The sequence below is a fragment of the Grus americana genome, chromosome 25 (assembly GCF_028858705.1).
Source record: "Grus americana isolate bGruAme1 chromosome 25, bGruAme1.mat, whole genome shotgun sequence".
In the NCBI taxonomy this organism is placed as follows: Eukaryota; Metazoa; Chordata; class Aves; order Gruiformes; family Gruidae; genus Grus; species Grus americana.
The window spans coordinates 463,953-476,406 of NC_072876.1; the positions used below are offsets into that span (position 1 = coordinate 463,953).

At 51.8% G+C, this 12,454-nt stretch overlaps 1 protein-coding gene across 1 annotated transcript in view; it reads right to left on the reverse strand.

The window, feature by feature from the left end:
- The window catches only part of KCNA10 (potassium voltage-gated channel subfamily A member 10), a 45,933-nt gene that overhangs the window by 24,118 nt on the left and 9,361 nt on the right, over window positions 1-12,454 (reverse strand). The window lies entirely within an intron of this gene.

The window sequence follows — 12,454 nt, forward strand, 5'->3', positions numbered from 1 at the left end:
GATCTGAAATGGTGTCAAAACCCATCCGCAGGCTGGTGGGAGTCAGTCCCGATGGGGAGAAGCTGCCAGGGACAGAAAGGAAAAGAGGATTTTCCATCCCCCTTTTGCAGTTGAGGTTTTGAATGCCTTTTTTTTGCCTCGAAGGTGTGATTGAAGCCCTTGAGTCCCCAGAAAAAGTGTCTTGCAGAGAGTTGAGTTATGCTTTCTGCAAGCATCCTTGGGGTAAATTGCTTGGAGGTGAGCAGGAATACAGAGGGATTTGCAGCATATTCCCCAATCGCTGGAAACCACTTGTGTGAACAGTGTTACCTGCGGAAATTGCTCTCTTTTGATCCACACTGGTTGGGCTACAAGACCGTCTGGTGCCAGGGATGCCCAAAGCGATGGCAGTGGGACACAGACCCTTTTGAAATCTCCCCCTTGTTCAGGCACAGGGACACAAAGGCTTGGGGACAAGCCTGGAGCCAGGACTTACACCCACACAGGGCCGTGCCGGTGCCGCAGCATCTCCCACACCCGGAGATCTCCTACGCGCCCAGGCGCGTCAGCAGGGTACCACCGCGTCCTCCCGCTGCACCAGCCCTGTGCCACTTAGAAAGATGTGCAAGGAGGAAAAAATACATCCTGCATTGGTGCCAGGTTCATCTCGCCGTGCCCCCTACGTGCCCGCTCGATTTCCCCCCGGCCACCCCAAGACCCTCCCTCCCTCCCCACCTTCTCGACCACTTTGCCCAGCCTGAAGAGGCCCATCCCTCTGCTGGAGGAATCCTCCTTGCTAAATACAGTGGCCCTTGCCAAGATAAAAGCAAAGCTGTGAATAATTCATGTCTCAATCCTTTTTACCACCGTCTGCTGTAAATATTTAAATAGCACCAAGATGTCTGGAGCTGAACTTGGGGAGGATGAACCTGAGCAGAGCCTCCAGCTTGGGGGGCAGCCCCATGGAGGGGGGAGAGCTGGGAATGGTGCACGGGGAGGGTGGCAGATGCCATGGGGACAGGATAGGACATTTCCTTGGCTGTCTGTACACTGGAGCAGGGCCAAGGGAGCCCCAGGGAGAAAAAGTGATTTATGTCTTGTAAGGAGCAAATGTCCAAGCCTTCCTGCCCTTCTGAAAAAGAGCAATTCAGAAAGGGACGTGTTTCCACTGTAGGAAAGAGGTGAGCATTTTATTGAGAAGAGTATCCAAATGACATGGTTCAACTTTCAGCACTCTCCTCCGCTCTCCTCTGATGCCTTCCCCCAGCTCAAAACCTCGGTGGAATTTTGCCTGAATTTACAATCACCACAAAACCGATCAGCAAATCCCCTCTTCTCTGGTCTCCAGCTCCGTGTTCTCTGCTTTCCACCCGGAAAACAAGAAAATAACATCTGACATTAAAATAACGTGTGACCTTGTGCCATCTCCCAGCCCCTGGTGCAGCATCCAGCCTGGACACGAGGGGCAGCTATTCGGGATAGTTATGGCGAGGGCTCATCCGTTGGATTGGGAGCATTTGGGAGCTCATTACAGGAATCAGGGAGCCCCTCCAGGGACAAACCCCATCCCAACACTGGTTTTATTTTGGTTTTATTCGCAGCATGCAGGAAAACAGCATGTTCCCAGGAAGCTGCTCTGTGCCCGAGTGTTTCCTCCTGCTTCAGCATCACTTTGGTATTTTGCAACCCTTCCCATAGGTAATGGCTCGGATCAATTACTGCCTCCATGTCTGTAGAGATGTGCTGCTCGTGGGCCCTCAGCTGACGTCTCCCTTGACGGCCACCTCACTCCCCCCATGCACGGAGAGCCTGCATCTTGCCAAGGCTCTGCTTTCCTCTTTGGGGATGCACTCAGCTGCTGAAATTCTGGGCATTTTCCTCCTGGAGATTTAGGTGGGTTTCACCAGAATTGGGGGTTTTCCAGCTTTACAAGAGCGGTTTTAAATGCACCAAGTGCCCTTTGCTCTTACATTTCTCCCTGCACCAGCCTGCACATATGAAGACATGCTCGTGGTTCTTCTCCTGGCAAGACTCTGGTTGCAAATTCCTTCATCATCCTCCAGTGAAAAGGCAAAAAAAAAAATCCAGGAGGAGTTTTGCCACTGGCTCCAGCCCTTGCTCCACACCCCAGTGCAATGTACCAGCCACCAAGCTGTCACCCGTGGAGAGGAGACCAGCCAGCACCAGTAGCTCCCACTTCTGCTGTGGTTTAGAGCTCCATCACTGCGATGGTTTTGGGGCCATCCTTGGAAAAAAAGCAGGTCCACTGAGCCTGACCCTATAATCCTTCTTTTAAAGGCAATTTCTGGGCTGGAAACAGCTTTCCCACCTCTGGAGGCTCTTTGGAGGGGTTAGTTGTTTTTCCTTCCTAGAGTAAGTGTAGAGTTTGGGACATCAAAAAGCTTTGCAGTTTGAAAATTTGTATGTGCTGCTTTTAAGCCAAGCATTTCACTCAGTTTTAACCTTTTGAAAGCCTTTTCCCAACCAGCTCAACATTTGAAACAAAAGAGATTTTGTTATTCCAATGGGATGCTTTGAAAACTTCAAATCTTTTTCCTCATCTACATTCCCAAGCCAAGATATTAATCAAAACAATACGTTTCCCACAACAACAACAACAACAACAAAAGGCATTCAGTCAATGAGTCATCATTTTTCTGTGAAAAAAAACACAACATTCCCCCATCTCCCTGCTCAGGAATGGCTCTAATCTCTGCACCAGCCACTGCGGCCAAAGCAGTTGTGGTGGGTCCTGGCCAGACAGGGGGGAGTTTCTGGGTGTAGGTGCAGGTTTAGGTTATCTGGACAGGGTTCACTCCTTCCTCTGAGGTTAATGGCAAGATCTGCAACCTTTGTGGCATCATGAGCTTTACCTGGTTGGCTCGTTCCACCCATCACCAGAGATTTCAAAGCCTGCAAAGGGCAACGAGAGCATGCAGATGAACTAAGCACCAACCTGTGGGTTGGCTGGGGATGGTTTCCCAACTCTTGGTTGCTCTCCCCACCTCTGAGAATGAAAAGAGGGGGAAATTCTCATGCACTGGGGAGATTTTACTCAGTATGTATTGAAGCACCCCATGGTGGGACATCACCCCCTTTCAGCCCAGGGACCGCATTGAGTGCAGCAGAGCACACAGGCAGCTCAGATACCCACTCCATGGGTGTTGGATGCTGGCTGGGCTCAAACTGTCCCCAAAGCCCCAGGGCCGATGGGGGGAGCCCGCTGGGCATGAGGGCATTGGCCGTGGGCCTTCACACCCCGGCACAAGGGGTGGGAGCAGGATGGAGCCCGTCGGGTGCTGGGTTCTGTTGCTGAGGGTGGACCAGGTGGCCTCAGAGAAACACAGAGAGAAAGGGGGCAAAAAAAGAAAACACAAAGATTAAACCCTTGGCTGATCAATTTTCCGCAGAAGGGCGCTGGAAGGCTGACGGGTTTGCTCTGCACTAAGTGGTTTATGGATTTCCTCTAAATAGGAGGATGCAGCTGCCGGTGTACCACGCCGAGGAGGGTACAAATCTGGTGTGGGGGGACAGGGGACAGAGGTGGGGACTTCTGGCTTGGCCTCTGCCTCCTTTCTCCCCCAGCAAGCACATTTAGCAGTAGGCGAGGGGTTAATGGGGGAGACACCCCACTGACTGCTCCTTCCCACCCAGGATAAAACCACCTTGTGCATAACCACAGACAGTGACTCACTGCAGGGGAACGGGATTTTTAAAGCACCCACAGGACACCAAGACCTTTGGGGTTTTTTGAGGGCTTGTGCTAAAGGGACTTGCCCAAGGCCTTGTAGGAGGGAGAAAAGAGGCAGAGCATCCCTCCCTGGGATGCACAGGGCCAGGCCAGCTTGTGGGCATCATCCTGCCTTACCTTGCCCCTACCTTGGCCAAGTCCCAGCAGTGAGGACCCCAGAGTAGGTGCATTCATCCTGCTAACACCTCCACCTCAACCCACTCCAGGGGCCTGGAGTTGGACCCCATGGGTAAGTGGGTGGGCAAGGATAAAACCAGCAAGGTGGGAAAAAAGGTGAAGGAGAGATTTCTCTGATGCTTAAACACTCCCACCTCATCCCAAGGGGAATCACGCTCTGGTACCACCTAGAAGAGTTTGGAGAAGTTTCCATTTAAGCCAAGAAAATGGGGGGTGAGAGGCCTGGAGTCGGAGGGAAGTGACTAATCAATTCACTCATCATTTATTTATAAAAACGGCAGATGCGAGCGTGAGCTGAACCGCTGAAGACAGCAGCCAGCTACAGTCATCGCAGGAAGATTTTGGAGGAAAAATGGACAACCAAGGCAATAGCTTTCAGAGGAAGGTCTTATCTGGAGGGTCCGATCAATAGGGAGGAGAATCATATGAGACTTCTTGTCTCTTCCAAGGCCACTGAAAATCTCCCCATCCTTCTTCCCAATGCTTTTATGAAATAAGCAGGAAGTCACTAAAAAGGAGTGGCTCTGCTCCAGGGTGAAAACATCACCAGGACATGCTGAGAAGGACATTCTTCACTCCCAAGACACTTGGGTTCAGCCTGATCTCCTTGTGGATGCCTCGTCATGTCCTTTGCAGTGTCTTTTGCTCCTCTGTTGGGCAAAGAAATCCTCTTGTAGACAGATCTGGTGGAGAGGACACATCTGCATAGCTTGGGATTGTGTAACCATGAAGCAGTTCCCATGGGCATAGCCTTCAGCCAATATTAAGAGAGCAAGGAATAGAGGATACCCTTAGAAAGAACACGGACACACATGCAAAATATTCACCTCCAGGTGGAGTCTGGGGTCTCCCATGGAGCCCGAAAGGATGAGTATCCCTGCTCCCACAGGACTTGAGCACCTACACCTTCACCACCACACCTGTGCAGCAAAATTTCACTCTTGATGAAGCCAGAGAAGCAGGACCAGGATCTCTAGGCATTTTAAGGTCCATTAACTGGCAATTTAAGGCCTAAGCCTCATCAGGCACAAAATTGGAGTAAATGCAGGTACACGTGCAGGGTCAGGGCACTGGAGCGGTGGCAGAGGGGTGCTGGGGCTCTGGCAGCACTGGGAACCAAAGGCACTCTGAGCTGTGTGGTTGGGGATCAACCAGCTCAGTAGCCCAGGAAATATGTCACTGAGCTGCCACGAAGCCCTGTCGACCCTTGCATTGCCATGGGACCTTGGAGGTCCTCTGGCTTCCTCTTGCAGCACAAGAAACCACTGCAATGAGCAGTGATGACTCAAGGATATGAGAAGATGACTTGTATTTGGTGCAGGGAAAGACAGCACCTATGGGAATCTGGAGCCCCATTGACTCATCTCCTCGTCTCTCACACATATGGAGGCATCCCCAGGAGAACTTCATGTGGTTTTGTTGCCAAGAGCATTGTCATGGTCAGCAGAGAGAAAGAGGCCCTCCACCACATCAATCATCTGGCTTAATTTAGACATCTGCCTTCAGGCCAGAAGAGGAATGCATTAAAAGAACCCATTTCTTTGCATTCATGGTGAAAGGAGTCGGGGAAACAAGCTCAGATGGAGCATAGATGCTCACTGTCAGTGCAAGCAATGTCACACAGCAGAGCCACATGAGGACCCAGCAGTCCTCTACTGCCCACGAAACTGCTTCTCCCATGCTATGGCCAAGGCTCATGGCACCCATGGCATTGTGCTGGCTGGCCATTCAACCCATCTTCACTTGACAAGAGCTTGCCTTGGGAAATCATCTGGCCAAGTGGGCATCATGCCACCACAACAGACGGCGGCAGCACAAGCAGCCGGGAAAGCACATCCCTGGCACGCCAAAGGCACACGGCCCAGAAAAAAGCATCCAGAGGGGTCTTCTTTCTTCTCTGTAAGCATGAAAGGCACCAGCTGAGAGAGTGGGGGGGCATGTCCTTATGGCTTCACTGTGAAAATATGGATCCAGGCATTGAGCTGGTGATGGGAAGCAGTTATAGTGATGCGAATCTCACATGTCAGCACTGCTCTGCCTGGGCACGCGTCAAAGCCATCCCATCCCACACAGCTCCTAGCAGTTAGGTCTTAATAAGGGTTTTTCAGGCATCGATGCCCTGGAAATCTGAGTGGCATCCCTTGCACCAACAGTGAGCATCTACGGTTCATCTGAGTTTGTTTCCCTGACTCCTTTCACCATGAATGCAGAAAAATGGGTTCTTTTAAGGCATGTCTCTTCTGGCCCCGAGGCAAACGCCTAAATTAAGCCAGATGAATCATGTGGAGGAGTCTCTCTCTGCTGACCATAGCAGGACTCCCGACACTGAGACTGAATGGAGACGTCCTCCTGGGGATGCCTCCATAAGCATGAGACATCCCCCAAGGGACCACCCGATGGGGAGCCCGGCTCTAGGCTCTTCACTCCCAAAGAGCACCACCACAGTGACAAATCCTCAGCTCCTGGCCACAAGGTCAGGCCCTGGGGTCGGCACAGGGCGAGAGGGTCATCTCTGCCTGGAAGGAGGTGAGGAGCAGGACAAGGGCAGGGATCGATAGGATAGTCGTCTTCCTGCACATCAGCAGCCTCTCAGAATATATTTAATACACTAAAACACATTCCCCCAACTTTCTATTTATGGCAAATGAATGTCTAATCCTTGAGCCACGTTGTTGCAGCTTTGTGCTGAGCCAGCAGTTCTGCTGATGCTGGTGGGGAGAGAGGATGAGCTCACGGGAGCCGCAGAGCCAAATCGAGCCACCCCCGAGCCCCTGCCAGGGAGAAACCACCTGAGCAAACCCTCTCCCTCCGGCCGAGCATCCCAGTGCCATCCCCTTTATCCTGCACAGCACCAACGCAACGCCTGTGTTGTGGTCAAAGGTGCCTTTGCTTCTCTTTCTGGAGCTGCCAGGGGCTGTGTTCTTCCAGTGACAACTCCCACCATGGTCAAGGTGCTAGCATGCCACCTGAGAACCGCTTAAGCTAAAACCATGAGCTATTTTCACCTATGGCATCATTACTAAGGCTGAACTAGGGCACGGAGGGGAAGGGATCTGAAACCAGTGCTCACTGGGATTTAATGGAAAGCAGTATTTTCAACGAGCTGGTGCATGAGACCAGCTCACCTTCAGCTGCTCCTCCCTCCCTGTGGATGCTGCAGGCAGCGCGAAGGCAAGGACAGACCTGCCCGGAGGAGGCTGCTCTGCCTGACACTGCAAGGATGGAGCTACTGCTGCTTCAGGGAGAGTCCAGGCGCCTGGAGCCTGAGCTCGGACCTGCAGCCGCAAGGCTATGGTGGAGGGCGGTTAATGTTACCTGCCTGGCCGCCAGCCAGAGCGGGGAGGAAGACTGGAGGGGAATTTGTACCGCAGAGCCATGCCAGAGAGCTCTCGTAATGCCCTTTCTCTCCATCCTTGCACAGCCTGTGCGGAGCAAATCCTTCTGAGGTGGCAGACCGAAGCTGTGGGGGTGTCCACCTCCAGGGACCTCGCATCCCTTCCCACTGCGGAAAGGCTGCTGCTCACATAAATGTGCAAATGGCCAAAAATAATGGGATTTTAACATCAGTCTGCTGCATTCACTGCAGGTGGAACAGGAATGTTGGTGGAGGAGGGGGTTACTCATGGAGAGGGGTGTCCCCCCAGCTCTGCACTGGTTTCTCAGAACCACATCCCTGGGCTGTGCAGCACAGGGAGACTTCTAGAAGCTGAATAATAAATAAAACGCCATTAGGGTGGCTGGGAGCTGAGCAGAGTGGGCCCTTGTCCTGCAACCAGCAAAGCTGCAGTAAGAGCTTCTGCATAAGACCATCACCTGTGCTCCTCCGCTGAAATCGCTACAGACAGTTGAGACATCTGAATCTCTTCTTTCCTAACGCACTTTAGAGCTACTAATGAAAAGCACTGTGTAAGAGCCACGTAACGTCATCATCAGAATAATAATAGTTACTATCGATGCCTGCCTGCCTCTTGCCAGCCTTATTGGATGCCACAACCTTTTTTTTTTGGTGTGTGTGTCTGTCTTCATGAAATTACGGCCTGCTATAGCAAATGCTCTGCTGTGGTTTTTTTCATCCTTAAGGGTTTCAGGGCATTACAGTAACCCAAAACCTTTAAAAACATTTGTGAGTAAAGTGCTTTCGGCTGCCTGGCTAGGAGAGGTTATACAAGTGCAGAGCATTCTTCTTATTTGATAGAGGTCCTTCAGGGTTAAATTCTCCTGCCATTTAAAGAGTGGAAATAACCAGCATGTGAATGCTTAAGAGCATGGATCGGACTAGTCTGGAAGTGGAAGAAGTTGCAACCATCTGGACCCCCTGTGCAGCTGCTGGAGGGAGGCCAACAGCCAGCGGGAGCCTCATCCCTCCATCCCTCAGAGGTGCCAGTCTCTCCATCAAGTGCAGAGCCCTAGGTAACCCCAGCAGACCAGGCTGCTTGGTTTTAGACAGCTGAAGCTGGAGAAATGGCTTCCAGTCCTGCTCCTTTCCCCTGGGCCTGCCCAGCCCTCCCACAGGGATAACAGGAGGTTTGGAGCAAAGCCCTTCCACCATGCAGTGGTGGACATGGGACAGAGAGTGGCCACAGCAAAATGGGAAAGAAAGCACCATGCTTCATCTTCCCTTTGCCCTTTCCACCTTCCAGCCTGGTTTTTTTGCGCTCCCCAGGACCCATCTCAAAGATCTCACCCAACCTCAGGGACCTGGGACCAGCCTCCCTCACCTTCCTCTCCAGCACCTACAGTGGGGTGATGCTCTTTCCAGATGGGATTCAGTTGCCTGTAGGCATCTCCTTGGGGATGAGAGGAATTGCCTGCCCAGAGATCAGCAAACACCTTCGTTCGCTCAGGTGGGGCTCACCAAAACTGGTCCCCACGGGACCCAGGTGATCAGTGGGACCTCACCATGGCCATGTCATCTCTGAAGTTCTCCCCAGGGATGACTTGGGAGTTTAGTTGGTCCATCCAACTGATCCTTTTGTAAACTTGGACAACATGGGGCTGTATCCACTATTGCCTCGTTCTACAACTCAGAAATTTATTATCCCCGGAGCCAAAGCTGGTGAGCAGTGAGATAAAAATGCTATTTCTGCCCAGGATTTCTGCAGCTGCCTCCAAGCATTTGCAGCCACTTTCTGGTTATTAAGGCTCAACTATGAAGAACTGTGTTCCTTCGGCAGAGATTTGCCTTTAATTAGCCAAGGATAAAAGGACAGTGGAAGACAACCCCGCGCCTAAGCAGAAAAGGCTATGCTCTCAAGCAATGCGCTGTCGGCATTTTTTTGCAAGGCAGGGAGCAGGTGCCTGGCAGAATAGATTTGTTCTGCTTCCCTTGCCTGCCCCCCACCTTCACCTCTCGCTGGGTAAAAAACACGTCCTTGGGGCCTGATCCTGCCCGGTGCCTGCAGAGTGGAGAGGCAACTGCGGAAGGGAGGTTGCAAAGGGTGTGGGGGCAGCTGGTGGACTGTGCCTGGCTGACCTCTATGCAGATGCAAGGAGCAGCATGACCTTGGCATCTCCAGTTCCCCAAACCCCGGCGCTGCTCTTGCTGGGAGCTGATTTTGACTGCATTAAAGCAGCAGCAAAACAAACTCGCCAGGTTCTCACCAGCCTGGGGTTTCTCTGCTAACCCCGAGGCTGCGGTGCCCGGCTCCCTATGAACACAGAAAGTCATCCTTTAAACCAATAATCTCCCAAAGACTCATCTGTGGAGCATCATGCAGTTCGGGCTTGGATCAATGCCCCCGTCTCCTGTGCTCATCCAGGGTGGTGAGCAAGCTTTGCCCCAATGACAGCAAGCCACAGAGAGCAGGAGGGGGACAAACCTTCTGCTGAGCCTTTGGGAAATCTCCCAGACATCCCGGACCCAGCTTCTTCCACCATTTTTAAGGATAAAAAGCTGAGACAACATGATGTCCAAGCAGGACCTCAGCACACCAGACTGAGAAAGGCAGCTGGGTGCTTGCCTTCCCTAGGAAATTGGGGTAACATTGGAGCAAGGGGCCTAAATATTGGGGTAGCTCTAAATATTTGGGTAGAGCTGGCTTTAATCCTTGAATCACACCTTATTTTGTCTGCCCTAATGCTTCATAGATCCAGGACCTCAGCAGACTCAGTTCTGCATCTGTAAAAGTGTAGATCTATGTTTCTTTAATACACCCAGATATTGCTCTCATTTGCCTCAAGCTCCCCTTCTGCCCTGTACACTGTGCTGGGGTGCGGATGAAAGCACTGCTCCCAGGAATAGGTTTTTCAACACCCAGCACAAATGCAAAGGAGGGAGAAGAAGGAGTAAGAGAAAGTGGGAAGGAGAAAGAGGGACCTGGCCTGATTTCCAGAGCTGCGGGATAAATGTGCATCTCAGCGAGAGCTGTGCAAGTGCTGAACCTTTGCCTAGAGGTTACCTAAAGATAGGCTGCGGGGGCCCCGCTTCACACACCCACCCTTGAAAATTTTTTGCACCCAGCTGCTTGGTTAAGGCTACTCCAAATCGACGGTGCTGCGGCAGTGATGGTTCAACTCTGCATCGGCTCCCACCTGAGCCCCAATGGCCCGGACATCCACAGAGCGTCACCGGGAGGGCGGCAGCATCTCAGCATCTTATTTAATAGCCTCTTTGCAGCTCTGCTCTGGGGGAATGCTTTCAGGATCCAAGTGCCCACTTTGCCAAATGGAAGCAGACTCACTAACAGGCAGCCAGGAGGGCTAAAAATTCCCGCTTGTCCCTGGGGCATACATGATGGGCTGTGATGGGCTGTAATGGGCTTTGAGCAACCTGAGCTTTCCAGGACAAGTAACAGAGGGAGTGCTTTCTTGGCACTTGAACGTTTCCCTTCCTCGACGTAAATGAGCAGGATTTTGAGGGCTTGAGCCCCTCATCAGAGAGAGGAGTTTTTGCAAAAGCGTGTGGTGTGGTCCTCCCCACGCCGAAGAGCATCACTATACCACCTTGGAGACCTCTTTAATTTATGAGCCGGAGTGGATCTGCCAGGGATTTTGTGGGGTTTTGCCTGGCTGAGAGGCAACACTCGGAGAAGAAAGTGGAGGAAAGTAGGTCATTTAGCACAGGCGTAACCAGCCAGGCTGCGCTCAGCAGGGATCAGCTGCTCGCCACAGTCAGGATCGCAGGCTGGGAGCCACCGATCGCGGGGCCAAAAGGGCTGCCCAAGCACTGGGAGGTCTCCGTGTTGGACAGTGTAATTCTTCCATCCCTCTTGTCTCTTTGAATGGTGTAAAAGCACAAGCAGCTCGGCTGGCAGGAGGATGCAACACCCCGATGGTGTCTCCTGCATCTTCCAAGCATGGCTGGGATGGTGCAGCACGCTGACAGACCGTCAGTTTAAAATAATTACTGTATCTGCCTCACAGCCTTCTCCTGCCATCTCTTCAGAGAGCCTGTGCAGAGTAGACTATTCTTCAAACTCCTTGTACCACCTTGTGTTTAGATATTTATAAGCCCACAAGCCAACGGGACACAGATAAGGAAAGAGTTCGCATCTGCCAAAGCCGGCTGGAGCTTCTCCTGGGCTTGGAAGTGGGGCTGAGGAGCACAAACCTGTCCAGTTTGGGGATTGCTTCCATTCAGTGTTATATCAAATACTGTGGCATTTCGCTCAGGATGCATCTCTCATAAATACTTATGTACCCAAATGATTTTTCCATGCTTAAATGTTCAGAATTGACTGCTCTTAAATACCTCCTCTCCTGCTAACAACATCCGTCCATGGGTTCAGCCACCCATTTAAGTATTTTTGCTGCCCCGATACTGAACTAAGCTTTGCAATTTGCTGGGTCCTTGGAGACCACTTAGCAAGCCGTGTTACAGATGGGGAAACTGAGGCATGGAGTGAGACATGACATCCCCTTGGTCACGCAGTGGCTTTGCTGGTAGACGTGACACTTGAACCCAAGGACCCTGACTTTGAGCCCATGTCAGGGGCTCCTCCATGACTCATATGAGGGAACTTGGGGGTGGTTGAGATGGAGATTTAGCACTGCTGTGCTACCCCTTGGGTTATTCCTCCTCTGTGGATAGTGGACAGGCAGCTACATCTGAGACCAAGGAAACTCTTTGGAGGTGGGAAAGCAGATGGAGAAAGCAATGGTATGGTGGACATGGCCATAAGCTTGCTGTGGTCATGGCCAGGGTAGGACATTTTCTAGGGAGTCTGGGTTGTCACTATTGCAAGGAAAAAAATGGTTCCTCAATATGTGGAAGCAAAAAATAGCAAATCCCTGTATGAAGCTCTGGTTCAGCTTGCTCAGTTCATGCTCTCTCCAACTTGGCTGGGATCATCCCAGTATGACATGAGAGGAGGAAAACCATGGGCCCAAAACCCAGCTGGGGAGTCCCTGCAGGCAGCAAGGACTGCACAATTAAAACCAATCTCTTCTCCTTATGTTTTACTCTCCATCCCATGAGCACCGAGTAGGTGGGCTACCTTGGCTCTACCCTGCAAGAAGGGAAGCCCAGAGCAGCATCCTGGCCTGTGAAAGCCACCAAGCAAATGATCAAACCTTGGAACACAAGTACCCAGTGCCCCCATTGCCTTC